We start from the raw sequence: 19,749 nt of genomic DNA on the forward strand, positions 1-19,749 counted from the left end.
TTGCTGTTGCTAGGGCTTATAGTACTCTGTTGAATAATAATGGTGAGAGTGGGCATCCTTGTTGTGTTCCTGATCTTAAGGGAAAGGCTCTCAGCTTTTCCCCATTGAGAATGATATTTGCTGTAGGCTTTTCATAGATGGTTTTTAATGAAATTGAGGAATGTACCCTCTATTCCTACACTCTGAAGGGTTTTATTCAGGAAAGGATGCTGCATTTTGTCAAATGCTTTTTCTGCATCAATTGAAACGATCATATCATCCTTTTCTCTTTTATTAATGTGTTCTATCACACTGATTGATTTGCAAATGTTGAACCACCCTTGCATCCCAGGGATGAATCCCACTTGGTCATGATGGATAATCCTTTCAATGTACTGTTGGATCCTATTAGCTAGGATCTTGTTGAGAATTTTGGCATACATATTCATCAGGGATATCAGTCTGTAATTCTCCTTTTTGATGGGGTCTTTGCCTGGTTTGGGGATTAAGGTAATGCTGGCCTCATAGAATGAGTTTGGTAGTTTTCCTTCTGTTTTTATTTTTTGAAATAGCTTCAGGAGAATAGGTATTGTTTCTTCTTTGAAAGTTTGTTAGAAATCCCCAGGGAATCCATCCAGCCCTGGACTCTTGTTTTGGGGGAGAGTTTTGATCACTACTTCAATCTCTTCACTATTAATCAGTCTATTTAGATTATCAATTTCTTCCTGTTTCAGTCTTGGTAGTTTATAGGATTCCAGGAAGGCATCCATTTCCTCCAGGTTGCTTAATTTATTGGCATATCGTTGTTGATAATAGTTTTTAATGATTGTTTCTATTTCCTTGGTGTTTGTCGTGATCTCTCCCTTTTCATTCATAATTTTATTAATTTGGGTCCTTTCTCTATTCTTTTGGATAAGTCTGGCCAGTGGCTTATTGATCTTATTTATTCTTTCAAAGAACCAGCTTCTAGTTTTGTTGATCTGCTCTTCTGTATTTCTGGTTTCTAATTCATTGATCTCTGCTCTAATTTGAATCAATTATCTTCTTGTGCGTGGGTTAGGCCCGTTCTTCTGTTCCAACTCCAGCTTCTTAAGGTGAGTATATAAGGACTGCATTTTAGATTGTTCTATTCTTTTGAGTGCAGCTTGGATGACTATGTATTTTCCCCTTAGTACTGCCTTTGCAGTGTCCTATAGGTTTTGGACCAATGTATTTTCATTCTCATTAGTTTCCATAAATTACTTAAGTTCTTCTTTAATTTCCTAGTTCACCAAATCATTTTTGAGTAGGATGGTTCTTAGTTTCTAAGTGTTTGAGTTTCTTCCGAATTTTTCCTTGTGATTGAGTTCCAGTTTCAGAGCATTGTGGTCTGAGAATATGCAGGGAATAATCTCAGTCTTTTGGTATCGGTTGAGACCTGTTTTGTGACCCAGTATATGGTCTATTCTGGAGCAAGTTCCATGTGCATTCAAAAAGAATGAGTTTTCTGTTGTTTTAGGGTGTAGTGTTCTGTATATATCTGTGAGGTCCATCTTGTCCAGTATGTCATTCAAAGCTCTAGTTTCTTTGTTTATTTTTTGCTTAGATGATCTGTCTGTTGCTGAGAGCAGAGTGTTGAGGTCCCCTACTATTAATGTATTATATCTATATGTCTCTATTCTGGTTAAGAGTTGGGTTGTTTATTTCGCTGCTCCCCTATTGGGGGCATAGATATTTTCAATTGTTAGATCCTCTTGTTGGATACACCCTTGAAGAATAATATAGTGTCCTTCTGTATCTCTAACTACAGTGTTTAGCTTGAGATCTAATTTGTCTGATACTAGAATTGCTACCCCAGCTTTCTTTTGAGGTCCTTTGGCATGAGTAATGGTTCTCCATCCCTTCACTTTCAGTCTGGATGTATCTTTAGGTTCAAAGTGAATCTCTTTGTAGACAGCATATGCATGGGTCATGTTTTTTTCCAATCTGCAACCCTGTGGCATTTTATGGGAGCATTTAGGCAATTCACATTGAGAGTGATTATTGAGAGATATGATTTTAATGATGTCATGCTGCCTATGAAGTCTTTGTTTCTATAGATTGTAAATTTTTGCTCTGTATCACTCTTGGGTGTCTTTTTACTTTTATAGAACCCCCCCCCCCTAATATATCTTGTAGGGCTGGCTTGGTGGTCACACAGTATTTCAGTTTCTGCTGGTCTTGGAAGCTCCTTGTCTCTCCATCCATTCTGAATGACAGCCTAGCTGGATATAGTATCCTTGGCTGCATGTTCTTCTCACTTAATGCTCTGAATATGTCTTGCCAGCTTTTTCTGGCTTGCCAGGTCTCTGTAGACAGGTCTGACATTATTCTGATGTCCCTCCCTCTGTTTGTAAGTAATCTCTTCCCCCTCACCACTTTCAAGATTATTTCCTTGGATCTAAGATTTGTGAATTGTACTATTATGTGACGTGGTGTTGGTCTGTTCTCATTGATCTTGGGAGGGGTCCACTTTGCCTCTTGGACACGAATGCTTGTTTCCTTCACCAGATCAGGGAAGTTCTCAGCTACAATTTGTTCAAATATCTCTACTAGACCTCTCTCTTTCTCCACCCCCTCTGGGATGCTGATGATTCTGACATTGGAACATTTGATTGAGTCAGTAATAGCATTCTTAATTTCTGCCAAATTCACTCTCATTTCTGCCCTTCAAGATTCTATATTCTCATTAATATTTTCGTTGATATTTTTTCAAGCCTACACATCATCTTGATCATTGTTACTCTGAAGTCCATTTTTGACAATTTGGTTATATCCATATCCATTAGTTCTGTGGCAGAGGCCGTAGTCTGTTTCTTTCCTTGGTTGTGTTCCTCCTCCTTGGTATTCTGATGAGGGGTTGTTGCGGAGATGTACAGAGCCCAAATTATTGACCAGGACCCAAGCAAGATGCATTGTTTTATAGGGACCTCAGGGATTTGGGTTTCATGTTTTTTCAGCCTGTCTTCTGGAAGAGGGGCCTGCTGCACTGATACTCAGGCCACCCTGTTTGGGTAGAGTTACCCTGTCCCGGGGGGGGGGGGGGGATGGGCACAGTGAGAACTGGTTTTTTGGGGCTTTTGTTCTCTGGTGGCTTTCCCTGGCAGCTTTCTGTGACTTTTCAGAGGGTCAGAGCAGCAGTGACCATATCCAAATCTCGGACTCAGAGCAGAGAGCTCCACAGTGTGCTCTTCACTGAGCTCTCCTTGCCACTCTACTAACCATGTGGGGTTTTTAGCAGCGCCGAAAGAAACAGTGTCCTGGGTTGTGTGCCCCACAGCCGTTCTCCCAGTCCTCGCTCCCAGAGCCGGCAGGTCTCTTCCCTTTGTGCTTCTAACACCGCCAGCCGCCCTGGTTCCTGCACATGCTCCCGAGCTCCCAGTTTCAGTCTGTTTCGAGCACGCGCTCTGGAGATCCCGGTTTCAGTCTGCTTTGCGCATGCGCTCCGGAGCTCCGGTTTTCAGGCTGGTTCACGGCTTCTGAGCTCCTGGTTTCAGACTGGTTTGAGTGCATGCTCCTGAACTCCCGGATTCAGTCTGGTTTCCCGGAAGCTAATGGTCCACAAGTCCGGCCTGCTCCCCAGTGCAGGTGGCTACTTCTTCCCGGCGCCCAAGCGCAGTGGCTCCCTCCCCTTCCGTTTTTCTTCGGATATCTGTGTGCAGATTCATGGCTCCCCGCTTCCTACCTTGATAACCAGCGCCAGAGATGTTGGTTTGTAGAGATCCAGATGTATCTTCTTATATCTCAGGCTGATTTCTTGGGTGTTCAGGATGGTCTGGTAGATATCCAGCTCAGTTCAGGGGACCAGCTGAAATAGGGTCCCCTACTCCTCCGCCATCTTTTTTCCTCCTTCTCACTGATTCTTTATTAACTTGATTGTTGATCCCATCCATTAAGTTTTTTATTATATTTTTTAGTTCTACAGTTATTTCTTTTTTACATCTTCTATTTTTTCTGATACTTTTTAATATCATTATTGATAGTTTCCTTTTTTTCCATTTGTTTTTAAGCATGCTTGTGCTTGCCCACTGAAGCATTTTTACGATGTCTGCTTTAAGTCTTCGACAGATAATTCAAAATTATCTCCTATATTGGTCTTGGCATCTTTTGATTTGTCTTTTTTTTTCTTTTAATTCAAGTTGAAATTTTCCTGGTTCTTGGGTATGATAAGTGATTTAAATTGAAATCTGGATTATTTTAATGTTATGAGTATTGGGATCTTGTTCAAAACTTCCATTTTGACTGCCTTTCTCTGACCTTACTTCCATAGGCAAGGGTGCAGGTGTGGCATCACATGATTACTACTTGGTGGACTGCAACTGAGGATTCCATCTACAGCCTCTATTGACACAAAAGAGAATGTCTCCTCATTATTGGTGAGTGCGAGTGGGAGTTCTAGCTCCCCATTGGGACTCCACTGGTATCACCTTGGCTGAGAAACAAATTACTTGTTTCTGCTCGCTTGGTAATTTTCATTTCTACCACATGGGGTAAGGCTTATTACCACCTACAAGGGATAAAAGTCCTAGTTTCCTCCTTGGGATTCTCTGATACCACCCTGGCAGTCATGGAGAGGGAGCTGGGATGACTCATTGCATGCTGGGAGGTTGGAAGTCTAACCTCTGAACTCAGCCTCTCCTGGAGTCAATGAATATATGTGGCTGCAGTTTTGTTTTTGTTTTTCCTGTGGTGTTTGGCTGGATTAGAACCGTTGCTATCTAAAATTTTTTTCTTGCTAGACTTCTCCTTTCCCTGTCCTACCATTAGAGAACACAGGCTGCCTTTGTGGTTGTGTTTGTTTGTTTACATACCTTTGTCACATGATACCCAATATCTTAGAGTCAGTCTTTCCTACATTTTGCTATCTTTTATGTGGTTTTAGGTAGGAGAGTAAATCTAGTACCTGATACTCCAAATTTGCCAGAGGCATCAATCCCATCTTATTTTTTTCAAAAATAACTTTCTCCATAAATATTCTTTCTGTAGTTTGCTGGCTTCTCTAGCATCATGTTCGTAATATAATAAGGCTAAACAAAAACCCACAGAAATTACTACCACGTCATTCCTTCAATTTCTATTTCCCTAGCAAGTTGGACTTTTCCTCTTTACTTTTCAAAGTCTTTTTATATTTGTTTTATATATGTTCAGTGTTTTTGGTTGTACTTAAAATTACTTCATCTTTCTGGGAGCAGAAGTCATTTTTATTAAAGTAAATTTGCATAATGGGAAAAATGTAGTTAGCAACATACTGTTTCTTGTGCTCTTCAGTATATTGTTTAGATACAGACATTGTGATTGTACCATGTTAGGGGCTGATATTTTTTTATATACCTAAAAGTATTCTTGAGCCTTGTTCTGGGACAGGCCTGAGTCACTTGGAAAACTGATACATTTTCAGATTTTGCTTTTAATATTTATTAGGTAGGACCAAAGCAGTGTGTAGTATATGGTTAATTATTTATTCCCCACTCCTCAGGCAAAATTTTCTGAGCACTTTTCCCAATGCCCTATTAATTAGAGGTCAGTCTAGCTAAGGGACACATATTATTTCTGTCCTTGTGTGTGCTCTGAGTAGTTTCCTCTAATTCTTTTGTGTGGCTCTTTGGCTTTGGATAATTTCCTCATACACACATGCTGCTTAGTACTCTGCTGAGTATTGGAGGAGGAGCCTCTGCAGATCTCTGGGGTTTTTACTCTGTGCAACCCTCTCCTCACTGGTACTCTGCCCTGGCTCTCAGCTCCACTTCCTCAATTCAGGCAGACTGGGGGATTCCATCGGGATCACCCTCTTTCTTTTTTTTTTCTTTTTTTTTTTTTCATTATATTATGTTAGTCACCATACAGTACATCCCTGGATTCCGATGCAAAGTTCGATGCTTCATTAGTTGCGTATAACACCCAGTGCACCATGCAATACGTGCCCTCCCTACTACCCATCACCAGGCTATCCCCTTCCCCCACCCCCTCCCCTCTGAAGTCTTCAGGTTGTTTCTCATAGTCCATAGTCTCTCATGTTTCATTCCCCCTTCTGATTACCCCCCTTTTCTTTATCCCTTTCTTCCCCTACCGATCATCCTAGTTCTTATGTTCCATAGATGAGAGAAATCATATGATAATTGTCTTTCTCTGCTTGACTTATTTCACTTAGTATTATCTCCTCCAGTGCCGTCCCATGTTGCAGCAAATGTTGAGAATTCGTTCTTTCTGATAGCTGAGTAATATTCCATTGTATATATGGACCACGGCTTCTTAACCCAGTCATCTGTTGAAGGGCATCTCAGCTCCTTCCACGATTTAGCTATTGTGGACAATGCTGCTATGAACATTGGTGGATCACCCTCTTTCTGTCATGGCCTGGAAAGTCTCTGAATATAGTATATGGCTGGAGTCTCAAGGTTTACCTCATTTATTGCTTGTGACTCAGACAGTTATCCTTTGTCACTTGATATCCAATGTCTTTACCATTGTTTCTTCTATTCTTGTTTCTCATGGTTTTGGGGGAAGGAGGGTGAATATAGTCCCTGATAGTTTAAATTACTCAGAAGTATAAACACCACTTTTTTGAAAGAAAATATAACTTTTTACGTAAATGTTCTTTCTTCTCAACCTGACTGCATATAATTTGTGAGGTATCAATTACTTCTTCCAAATTATCTTGTATGTAGTATACATACATAGATATTTGTTGTTGAACCTGAATATTAGAGAATATTTATTGACCATTTAAATTAATATTTAAATTATTCTATATCAAAATGTTAAAGTCTACTTTTCTATTGGCTTTTTTTTTATTGTTAACCTTCCCCCTAGCTAAGAATTTTATATTATTTGACTGCAAACATGTTTTGAGAGTATTATGTTCGAAGTGTAACATATGATGCAAAATTTCAAGTGTAATGAAGGAATTGTCCTAATTGAGCCTCAGGGTAGTTGCGTATCTGTTATCCTTTATAAATCTTTTAGAATTCACCCTTTGCACTGTTTTCAAGAATATTTTTATTTTTTATGTAAAAAAATAATGTGGCCTTATATAAGCCATTATCATTCAATTATTAGGATTTAATTTGAGATTTTTTTCCTATTATTTTTCTAGTTATGATAGTTCTTTCTTTCTGTCTTATTTCCACTTTTCTTCCTTCCTTCTTTCCCCCTCCACTCCTTCCTCACTACGTGTCATTTTTAGGGTCCCTTCCAATGCTTATATTCTGTAATTCTCAGAAATCTGAGAAATGTGTTATAAAACTAACAGTTTACTTATAATTCCTGAAAAATGACTCAAAATTGGTTAACTTCCAGAAAATTAATAGTGAAAAATTACTTTTTGCCCTTAGATTAAGCAAGCTTTAATTTGTAATATAAATCAAAGTATACATTTTAATTATTTTACAGTTTTAAAACAGTTTTATGACACATTCTTACCACTCCCTTATGAGATGGATAGTTTACTATTTCCGTTTTACAAGTGAGGAAACCAGTGCTAAGGAAGTTCAGGCAAGGTTGCCTCTAACACAAGAGTTCATCCTCAACTTCCTGTTAAATAATACTTTTTCTGTTACAGCAAGTGGTTATAAAATCAAGGATACATCTGGTCTTTCCCTGAAAGATAAATAAGGGAGGGATGGATAGAATTAAAGAACTGGTTGAGAGAAAAGATAATATGCATGCATGCATGTTCCACAAACAAATATGTTTGGTACTGTTGATAGAGGTTGGTAACTAAACCCATGATTAGAAACAGCTCTGATAGTACAGTAGTATCTTTCTTGCTTGATTTAGATATTAAGAACTGAGGGGAAAATTACACATCACCACTAATTACTATATAACATAATGTTCTGTTCTCCAGCATCCCAATGTCTGTGTTATTTTAACAATGTTAAAGGCATAAATGTGCTATATGTAGATGCCTTTTCTTTTTTTCCTAGTAAATTTTACAGTTTTAGACAGGTCAGGATCTTTAATCCTGACCTCTAAAAATCTCTAATTCACACATTCATTCATTTATTCATCAATACTTTAATTATTCCTTTATTCAAGAGATATTTATTTACTCCCTTTATGCATAAACTGGTCTGGGCTCTGAATTGATGTGTTAGATTTCACATCTGAATAAAAGATTTTTCTCTGCATAGTTCTCAGGTTAATTTAAAATCGTTACTCTAGAATTTATAAATTGTCCTAAACTTATTAGCATTTGAATGAAAAATGCCTCATGTAAAATCCATTTTCTTTGTTCCTTGGGATAACAGGAAACGCTCTTTTCCCCTTAAAAATATAAATATCTTAAATTGTTTCAGCATGCCAACATTTTTGTGAAATCTGTGGTTAAGAGCAAGGAGAAAAAATCATATAGGAAGATATGTTTTTTTTTTTAATTTAAACTGGAATCTATAATTTATAATTTTTCTTGTCAATCCATGTTCTAAATGTCTTTAGCAGGACAGCATTTTGTAGTCTTTTATATATGATAAGTATAAAATATTCTGCATCAAAATAGGTGGAAAATTGTACTTAACAGTTCATTCCACAGGGTTCCTTATGTTGGCCCAATACAAGTTGAAGTTGACCAGTAATTTTGAGGATTCAGTTAAAATTATAATCACATAGACTTGGTACCAGATGTCTAGGTATTCAAAGGGTCCAAATTCAGAAGAAAAAAAGATAATGAGATGATTTTTAGCACATGTATATCAGACACCATTCTAAGTTAATGTTTTTAGGCTAACCCTCTCTGGGTGACCAAAGGCTGTGGGAAATCATGTTAACAGCAAAGTGAAGCAATTTTACCTACATTATGATAAATCAACATTTTAACAATTGTTCTTGATTTTTATAGTAAACCATAATAATAGTTTCTAAACGGAGTCATTTACTTGTCTAAATGGCAAAGTCCTTCAAACCAACATAGAAGGATCATAGCTTCCTGGGGTATTTAGCTTTCAGAGCTCAACTTTTATATCCATATAAAAATTGAACTGAATCTTTTGACAAGTTAAGAAGAATGATGGCTTTGGGGAATGTCAGATTTGTTTTGGAGTAGGAATACCCCTGTGATTTTCTTTGCCTTCGAGGGCTTTAGTGAACTAGAATAAAAACCATAACATAATAAAAAATATTATTATAAAAAAATAAAATATTAAAAAAAACCCATAAGGTCAGAAATGGGCAGCCAAATTTACCAAAGTAAAGACCAAATGAATACTTTGATGTATCTTGAGAAAAAACTGATATCTTTTCATATTAAACTGGTAAGTAAAAACTGAAAATATATTTTTCTTTCTAAAAATCACATTTTGCCTATATCTATGCATCTTACTTGTTTCCTTTATTAAGATATATCTTAGTAAATCTTTTACCTAGCTTAAAATATAACTCAAGGTTCTAAATGGTTAAAGAATTATTTTAATTAATTTCTGACAGCTCATTTTGTGTAGGGCACAGTGTTCTGTTCTGTGGGGGGTATATAGGTCTGAAAAGCTTGGATCTTGACTTCAGGAGAGCTTTATTTCTCTGCTGAATTAACCAATAGCACCTCATCTCTTTGAAAATATGCTGATTTATATCTGGATGCACTTATTGCCCATGGTGACTCTTAAATATCCCTGTACTTTTGTTCTCACGAACTGAATTGTATACTTACTAAAAATCAGTTATATGTGTTCCAAAATTTGCTTTACTGACATGGTATTTTAATTTAGAATCATACTGTGTTCTGGGTCCCCAAGATTGCTCTCGCATTGGTGTTTTTGTAGAACTTAGTATAGTTGTAATCACACTTAGTTGAAATCACAGTTAAGATTTACTACAGTGAAAGAATACAAAGTCAGCAAATGGAAAAAGTGTATAGCACAAAGTTAGGAGGAGGCCTGGCACAAATTTCCAAGAGTCCTCTCCCAATAAAATCACACAGAATACTCTCAATTCCTCTAACAAGTTATGATAACCCATGTAAAGTGTTGTCTGCCAGAGACGTTCATATGAGCCTGGGAGGACAGGGTTTTTGAGAGTCAGTCGCCTAGCCATTCTCTATCTAGCACACAATGAAATTCCAGACCCTCAGAAGAGCAGGTGTTCATTGTAACATTGTATAGTGTTTGCACAAACAGATTAGGCACAGTGAGCCCCTTTTACCATTTAGAGACAACTTTATTACCAGTCTTAGGAAATTGCCTGTCAAGTTCCCTATCACCAGCCAAGGGCCAAATTTGCAAGCACAACTTTCTAAGGACAGCAGGCTCAGGCTGCTAGAATAAGTCTTTTCTGCATATATATACACCAATGGAACATGGAATGAGTGAAGAAAAAGATCAAGTGAGAAAATTGTTTCTATGAAAATGGAGTTTGAGATTTTGAAAAGACGTAATAAAGGCAATTTAAAAAAAGTAAATGCAGTTGAATTAATTTTGTGCTAGACCATTTATCCAATTTTTATGTTTACAAGAATCACTTGGAGATTTTTTTTTTTAAAGATTTTATTTATTTGAGTGAAAGAGAGAGCACAAGCAGGAGTGGCAGAGAGAGAGGGAGAAGCAGGCTCCCTACTGAGTGGGGAGTCTGATGCTTGATCCCAGGACCTGGTATCAGGGCTTGAGCTGAAGAGAGACACTTTACTGACTGAGCCACTGAGCTGAGTGTCCCCACCCCCACTGCCTTTTTTTTTTTTTTTTTAAGATTTTGTTCAAGTGTGATTTCATATTGAATTAATTCTGGTATAGAGCCTAAGGCTAAATTTCTAATGAGTTCCAAGGTATGATGATGCTGATGATGGTCCATGAACTATGAGCAGCAGGATTCTAGAGGAGACTAAAAGACTACAAAATAATTTAAAAATCAAGAATTTTTTGGCATTTATCACTATACAGGTTTCTGTAAGTTGCTGCTCAATGTTAACGAAAATGGAGATCAGTAGGCAAAATATTATGAGCGTGGTTTAAGAAAGACCGTTATGCAGAAGTCTAATCAATACACTCATGCTCCAAGGAAAGATCTTGGCTCTACACTAAAATATTCATGAATGTATAATTACATATTTTAATTTAATATAAAATATTCATGATGTGAATGTCTCAATGTTAACAATTCTCCATTTTTATATATCAAGTTTTTGATTACTGGACAGTTGTGTTGAATAGCAGGGCTTCTAGGGAATAACATAGAAATAAAGACTCATGGAGAGAAAAAAAGGATGTAGATATTGAGGAGGAAGAAATTTCTGCAATCAGAAATGTTCCTTTGTAAAGGAGGTGGCATTTGAACCTTGGGGGCCTTGAAAGATGAGTAGATTTGATAAGCAGTGACAGAAGTAATGGGGAATAATGACAGGATCTTTTCCTAGAGAATTAGGATTTATGGAAGAATGTAGCTGAGATAAATCTGGAAGGTAGATTGATTGGTTCCAGGTGGTAGAGCTTTGGTGAACAGAGAAAGAGCATGCATTAATAACAAAAATAAAGGACTAACTATTCTCTTAGACCCTTATTCAAAACTTCCCATGGCTTTATCTAACCCTTAGGATGAAATCCCAAATCTTGACAAGGCCTCTAATGGATTCCCTACTTGATTTAGATGCAGACTACTTCTCTGATAGCCAGACTGGTCTTTATATTCTTAAATAGGTCAAGCATAATAGCACTGCAAGGCTTTTGTATCTGCTGTTATTTCTGCCTTGGTAGAGTCTTTCTCCAGATATTCTCTTGGTTTTCTCTCTCCCTTTTTAATTTTTACTTTGCTTAGGTATCACTTCATCAAAGACAACCTGAATTGCCCTATCTAAAGTAGCAGCATCACACAGTCTGTTCTTTCAGTTGGCTTATCTTTTCTGCATAGCACTTTTATACTAGTAACGTGTTATTTTTTGTATATTTTTTGTTTGTAACTAACACTCAAATGTGAGTTTACTGAAGTATCTCCAGAGCCTAGATGAGTAAATGAAACGTAATAGGCACTCAATAAATATTAGATGAATAAACAGGTATCATAATTTGTTATGCATTGAATTTTTTCTTATGCCAGAGCTGATTTAATGTGATATAATGAGAAGTCCTATGAAACAGATGGTTTTAGTGATCTAAGGTTTCTCCCCAGAGTTAGAACAATCCTTGATATATAGTAAGTGTTCAATAAATATTAGATGAATGATTAAGTATTCTCATTTATTACGCATTGACTTTTCCATTTCCATGCCATAGCTAATTTTATGCAATAAAATGTGGCCACATGTTCACAAGAGTTCTGTATCTTTCCAGTGATATCCTCAGCTTTCATATCTCAGATTATTGAATTGTTCCTTAGCATATTGAATATCAGAAAATGTGGTCCACCAGAAGAGGTGAAGACATTGGCTGTTCTTAAAGGTAGAAGGTAGAAACAGAGAGTAAAGAGGGAGGTTATATTAAAGAGCCAACATTTTAGTTTAACAGTATGTAGAGCAAATACTTATGTTGTGTGTTCCTATGTATATGGACCTAAATATCTGCAGCTCAGTACCCATTAACAGACATTTTATTTATATCACTGTTAAACATGAACATATGCACCAGCCATTCCTTTGGGCAGCCTTTAGATTCTCTGGGTCTTGGCTTGAAGTAGCATCCTAAAGGCCCACAATTGCTGTTAAAAGAAGGAACTCCAGGTTGAGATAAATTAAAGATGTACAAATCCTGCAGCTGATGCATTTGTGGGTGGTAGAACAGGGCTAATAAGCTTCCTTCAGCCTTTAGCTCACATGGGGTATGCTCAGCGGACAAGTACCTTCAGATGTGAAGATGAATGCTCTCCTAGTCTAATTCTGGGCTCAGTTATGTGATTTACTTTGGCCAGTAGAATGAGGCAGAAACAAAGTAGTTAAGTTTCAAGCCCAGGCTTCAAGAAGCCTTAGATAATTTTACTTGCCCTCTTGTATCTCTGGCATTCAATAAAGAGAACACACTGGGTGCACCTACTGATCCCAAGAGAAGAATGAGAGGCACCTGGAGCAAAACCTACCCACAGATACATGAGTGAATAAGCAATGATCAGCCACATTCTGTATAGATTAACTGAATGACACAGATACTAGAAATATGCATACTTACTGTTTTAAGTTATCGCGATCTATGGTGATCTGTTCTGCCGCAGAAGCCAACTGATAACAGGCATTATGCCACCGAATATCCTCTTCGTGTTGAAATCTCTTCTTCCCTTTACATTCATTGTCTGTCTCTCTACTTCAGCAGTTATTTACACAACTTCTTTTCACGTTTTATTTTTGATTCATGTAATTATCACCTTAAATTTAGGTATTTTCTAAATTTTATGCCTCAATTTTCTTCTCTGCCTCTTTCTTATACTCTTTTATGTAAGATGCTGGTAGGAATATAGTAATGAGGTGTTCTAAAAAAATGATTTGGCTTAAATAAAACCAAATTAAGTGTTATCTTCAGTGGTTTTCTAAAAGATTTTAATATGTTATGATGGATTGAAATGTGTCTCCTAAAAATTTATTTGTTGTTGCCCTAAGCCTCAGGACCTCTGAATGACCTTATTTGGAAATGGGGTCATTGCAGATGTAACTAATTAAATTGAATATGTTTATCATGGAGTAGGAAGGATCCCTAATCCAATATGACTGGTGACCTTATAAAAGGGAAATTTGGACATAGCTTTGCAATATGTGAGCTCTGGAGTTATGCTGCCACTAGCCACAGAATTCCCAAAAGCTAGGAAAGAGGCCTGAAACAGCCATCTGTATACCTTCAAAGGGATCAGGGCCTGCACCACACCTTCTTTTCAGACTTCTGGACTTAAGAACTGGGAGACAGTGCATTTCTATTGTACTGAGATGCCCAGCTTGTGGAACTCTGTTACAGCAGCTCTAACACATTTGCGAATAAGCATTTTGGTCTTGAGGAAAAAAGTGTGAAATGTCTCAAGCTTATTTCATCAGCTACTTCTCCCCTTACAATGCTCTTTTAATAGTGTCTTCAGGAGAAGTATTAAGTAGAATTCCAACTTCAGCAAAGATGGCCTAGAAACATAACCTTCTTTCCCAAGATTTCCCATCAAATGTTTGCTTGACGGTGTATATAATTCCTTGTGATAATTCTGAAGTGATATTTGGCAAAAATCATGATTCTGAGACCAAGGTTGAAGAGTGGTTAAAAGTGAATCATTTTTCCAAAACTCTTAATACTAAATATGTGTCCTCTTTTGCTCTTTTATAAAAACATAACATTATTCATATTCGATGCCTTTAAAATCACAAAGTCCGAAGTCTTTCACATAATGTTTTCTCACAGGACTCTCAGAAAAATTATCTTTTATTCGAGCTGAATTTCCCACCATCATTTTCCATTGATGCCTTGGTGCATGCAGCCTATTAGGAAAGAGAAAATAGATGTGACTCTTGGCCTTTCTGTAAAGGGAGAATTTTATTAGCTTTACCAATGTTTGGCTGAAAATGAATTCTAGAGAGTGAGATAAAGTCCCCTGTAGTGTATTTTATATAACTTTTCTTCTTTATCATCAAACATGAGGCCTATGCTGATAGATCATGCAGAATTTATATTGTCCTTTGTGTTTAATAGGATTCCACCTAGGTATGGTCAGTAACTGGCAATCGTTTTAAGTTATTATTTCACAGAAATTGTTTGTATAACACTAATATATTATTTTCGAGCATGCAGTGTTTGAAGATAATCATAAATTTCAGTGCTTGATATTCAATTGTCCATGAGACTCTGATTCCCAAGGGCAACCTTTAGTTTTATTATCTGTTAAAAAAAAAAAAAGGGTTAGACAAGATAATTTCCAACTGTAAAGTGTTATAGTTTGAGCCTAAGTGGAGCCTTTGGTTAAGTCTGAGGCATGTCTGAATATATCTAACAAAGAGTTAACACAGGACTATGAAGAATGTATATCCCGAGCTGATTAAAAGGGTTGGGTCAGGAAATGTTTGAATACAGGACCTTAAGGGAGAGAGAGGTGGTGGACAGTGTGCTATCTAGTCCTCAGGTCAATTGAATAAACTGGTTTTCAATGCTTCATGAGAGGTGCAGCAGGCAGAACTTAAAAGTATTGTCTTCAGAAGATACTTCAATATCTCTTTGATTTTAAGAAGCCATCCTTCATTACATGCACTCTCAATAACACAATTTCACAGAAAACAATGTAAAAGGATGCACTGCATTAAATTTACCTAGCAATGTAATATACGTCTTGATTTCAGAAGCCTTAAAATATGAAGGCATCTTGTGACTCAGATTGAAGGAAGTAAGACATTTGAAATATGGAGCACAGGCTGTACTATATTACTCTTTAAAATCATAGATTTGTCAAATATTTATCTTCTCTCCTCCCACTTACATATAAATGCTATAAAGATACCTCTGCTATCTTGGTTATTGTTTTAACTTTACTATTTTGTTCTGTGTTTGATCGCCAGTGCCTTGAAAGTACTTAGCACATAGAAGACATTCATCACATATTTGTTAATTGGATAAGTGAATTAATGATGACAATGTCTGCATTTGGAGACAACACAGTCCCCATTTTACATGGAAAATGGTGTAGCAAATGAACAGTATTGACGGAAGGGAACGCAGCACTTTTTTGGCAGCTCAAGGTGTAGCTTTGGGAAGTTAATGCCAAAAGTAAGAAGACTGTCATTGTAAACAGTATCCAGAGGGTACCAAGAGCGTATGGCTTCTATCTCGAATAGTTTTATAGAGAAAGCAACAGCAACACTGTGATGAGCCCACGTAAGTCACCACCATATTATATAACCATACTCCGCAATAGAAAGCTGGAATTCCTGTAGTATGCGAGTAAATACAGCAAGCCTGTGGCATTTGAGTTATGACTCTGAACACAGTCTACCTGGGGAAAGCCAGGTTAAAATTCTACCGTTTTATAAAATAATTTGTTAAGTGTTGAGAATACAAGATGAACAAGAAATAATGTATCTTCATTGTACTCTACCTGCCCCTGCCAAAAGTTCACAGTTTCGTTTGAGGGAGGACAAAATTTTTAAAAAAATAATATTTAAAATATATATAAATATATTACACACAATGTTTTATAGAACCACAGAGAAATAGGGACTTTATCCTATCTTTCAGGGGGAAAAAACTTAGGCAAAGAAAAACTGGCTATCTTCTCAAAGGAAAAAAAAAATATATGTATATATATTCAATTACCTTCCAAAAGTTAAGCTTGAATACATTATCTATAAGAAAACTGACTAGTGAAGCTGACAGTCATCAGGAAAAGCAAAGTATTGGTATTACATGTAACTACAAACAATTTTATATATACCTTTTTTTTTTCATTTTATTTTTTTACTGAACAGAGAAATACATTGGCATGATTATAAAAAGAAACTGCAACTTTAGAGGCAAACACTCTTCCACAGAGCCTTATGTGCTCCAGCTTCTGTGTAATCACCAGGAGCGAGGAGGTGCATCTTGAAATGGCTCAGTATTTAAAAGATTCATAAGTGCACAGTTGCTGAGAACCAATCTGGGATGTGTAAGAAAGAGGAAGAGAAATTTGAGAGGACAAGGTATGTGCAAATGTTAATCAGTTCCACTAGTAATTACCTTATTTTAATATAAAAAAATGGATATTTCAAAGTACTACTAAATTTGAAAAAAAAATAATTTATATTTCTAAATGTGGTAGAAATGACAATGCTTTGTATTCTTTTCTTGGTATAAATTAAAGTTTGTTCCAGGTTCTAAAAGCATTTATTTTCATCTGCACTGGGTAAAGAAAAGAGGTGTCAAAACACATAAATCAAGATTAGTTTAGATGTTCAGCAATGGAGATGTGATGAATGAAGGATGACATAATTGACTAAACTCTGGGAAATTTCTATATGATTAGAGCACTTGTTTTAGAAAGCCACTGAATGGTACAGCAAGCAATCTCTTATAATAATAAATGCTTAACTGAGAAGACCTGAAATAGACCAATAATCCTATTGAAGAGGAATGAAATAAAGATAATTATCCGCTGTTTTTATAATCTACCTACCCCTATCATTGTATTTCTTTTTTATATTAGAGTACAGTGACCCTTGACAATGTGGGGGTTAGGGACACTGACCCCTGCGTTGTCAAAAATCCACAAGTAACTTTTGACTCCTCAAAAATTTTACTAATAACTATTAACTGAAAGCCTTGGTGATAACAGTTAACACATATTTTGCATGCGATATATGTTATATACTCAGTAAAATAAGCTAGAGAAAATAATTAAGAAACAAGGAAAAGAAAAATTCATTTATAGTACTGTACTGACTATACAGTATTGATCAAAAAAATTTGCATATAAGTGGACTTAGCTCAAACCCATGAGTTCAAGGGTCAGCTGCATAATGTTAAATAGCAGATTCCTTTACAAAAGGTTAGATTTCCAACAACATAATTAATTTCTGAAAATTGTCATTGTAATAAAAATAATCATAAATAATAGGTGGTAAATATCAAATAATAAGTGGGAGGAGGGGAAATAGGGTACAGCTTCTCTCTAAAATGGAAACTGTAGGGGCGCCTGGGTGGCACAGCGGTTAAGTGTCTGCCTTTGGCTCAGGGCATGATCCCGGCGTTGTGGGATCGAGCCCCATATCAGGCTCTTCCTCTGTGAGCCTGCTTCTTCCTCTCCCACTCCCCCTGCTTGTGTTCCCTCTCTCGCTGGCTGTCTCTATCTCTGTTGAATAAAGAAATTAAAAAATCTTAAAAAAAAAACTATAAAATGGAAACTGTTGAGGCACATATATTCAAGTGTTGTGACCAAATAAACATATTTTGTGCATCCTACCTTCTTATGTCCAAATACATAAGAAAGCAGGGTTTATGCCAAAAGTAAGCCTAGCATGCTCTTTTCCATTTCTTCTCTTTCACATGTAATTAAACATATTCAACCTTCTCTATTTGGAAACTGGTTGAAGGGTTGGCTTTGTCATTTGTGGAGTCCAGTGCAAAATTAAAATGTGGGACCCTGTGTTTGAAAAGGAGAAAAATATCATTAAAGATTGCAAAATGTAAAGCTTTTTCCTTTCTTCCAGTCTCTTGCTCAAATTCCATTGTTTTCTGTTTGTTATTTAATGTCATAAGAAAAAAGATGTAATTATCTGTATAAATTTTACTATTCATATTTATATTGTGCAACACCAGTTTATAATCCAAATATAGGAACACTTCCCTTGTATGCATAACCACCAAAATTAAACAATTTATATTTCATATATATGGAAATGTTGCACAGAACTAACTCAGCTGTTTGTAGTTCACATGTTGATATGCATTCATTCTACCAATGCACTACCTTGAGCACCCAGATGAGAAAGGAAATGAAAAGGAGCCATAGGTTGCTCTTTGTTTTCCTTTCATTCCATATTGTCCTGTTCGATATAAGTGCTTAGCTAATATAGGAAAGTAAACCAATATGAAAGCATATGGTAGGATTCTTTGGTTGTTCATGTCTCTTAGAATGCCATTGCCTACTGTCTGCATTTGAAGTTAGTTCGGGTTCTCATAGAAGGTGTGACCTCGCAGAGCTGGCATGCTCTGCTTATGCAGTCGTAGATGTAACACATTTACCTTTTGCTCACTTTGAGTCTTGTAGAACTCCCAAGCATTGTGTGGCGTCCAGAACTCTGTGTTCACAGAGTATTGCAACCACTGTATGTGAGTGGAGTGACAGAAACAGTGATTGACAAGCATATTGTGCCTATCTTTTCTGCCTGCTAACATGCATGCGCCATTGTCCCACCAGTCTTCATTTTGCAAAATGCAAGTTCAAAAATGAAATTAAGAATTCGAAGAAGGCAACAAGAGCATTAAATCAAGCTGAAGCCCTTAAGAGCATGGGCTCTGTGTGATGGCCCTGTTCATACACTATGATCATACACACCCCTGACTGGTTGTGTATATTATTTTTACTTAGGGTAAATGTGAGGCTCTGTTGTGTTTTGAGCAACATCAGTCATACCTTGCTTTAATTGTCATTGTAACATACATAATTTTAACATTGTATTATGTATATCTTTAAGGAAAGGGTGTGACTATGCAGGCATTTTTTTTTCTTGAACTGTGGACTGTATAATAAGATCCAAGCCTATACCATTAATATCATCCAGTTCATAAATAACTTCAATAACTCCAGTAATTTATTCACTAAGACATACACATCAGAATCACCAGAAACCACAGCCCACCTGAGAGATGTGCCAGCATATCCCAAAGCTTTCCAACAGGTGAATTAAAAACCATAGAGACCCAGTATTTGTCTTGCTGCTGCTTTGTGTGTCCATCTGTCCCTGTTTTGTAATAATAATGAAACTCTTTTGCCAGTTTTCTTGGCCCTATCAATTGATGTGGGTTTCTTTTTTATATGTTTTGCTTTGTATGTTCTCTTTGCATGTTTTAGCTGATCCTCCAGAGAATTATGATGAGAATTTGATTGAAAGGTATGTTCATGGTAGAGAGGTTGAAAAAATAAAGAATTGGGTGAAATAAAGAGTCGGGGATAGTGGAAATAAGTAGAGGGGCGAGGGATCATAGTGAGGATCAGATTCTGTAACGCTTCAGAATTGGGAAAGGGGAAAGACAAGTATTTGTGCTTGAAAGGAGAAAATCAGTTGGAGGTTACAGGAGTTTATAGTGAAGATGTGATGGGAGATGTGAAAATGTGTGTGTGTTGGCTGACCTGGACCAAAAGGTTGAACACATGAGTAAGACAAAAAACCTTTATTGTCTTCGATTATTAGAG

The 19,749-nt window shown here is 36.7% G+C and overlaps 1 protein-coding gene across 3 annotated transcripts in view; it reads left to right on the top strand.

The window, feature by feature from the left end:
• TMTC2 (transmembrane O-mannosyltransferase targeting cadherins 2) overlaps positions 1-19,749 on the top strand; it is a 674,893-nt gene that overhangs the window by 612,419 nt on the left and 42,725 nt on the right. Inside the window, exons 15-16 of one of the 3 annotated variants that reach the window (XR_004620733.1) lie at positions 4,268-4,373; positions 16,325-16,537. The gene's annotated coding sequence lies outside the window, so the exon portion shown is untranslated. Of the gene's footprint in view, positions 1-4,267; positions 4,374-15,418; positions 15,476-16,324; positions 16,538-19,749 lie in introns of those variants that run through there. The other 2 variants (XR_004620731.1, XR_004620732.1) reach the window with 2 other exon arrangements.

Source organism: Ailuropoda melanoleuca, chromosome 15 (assembly GCF_002007445.2).
Source record: "Ailuropoda melanoleuca isolate Jingjing chromosome 15, ASM200744v2, whole genome shotgun sequence".
NCBI classification, from domain to species: Eukaryota; Metazoa; Chordata; class Mammalia; order Carnivora; family Ursidae; genus Ailuropoda; species Ailuropoda melanoleuca.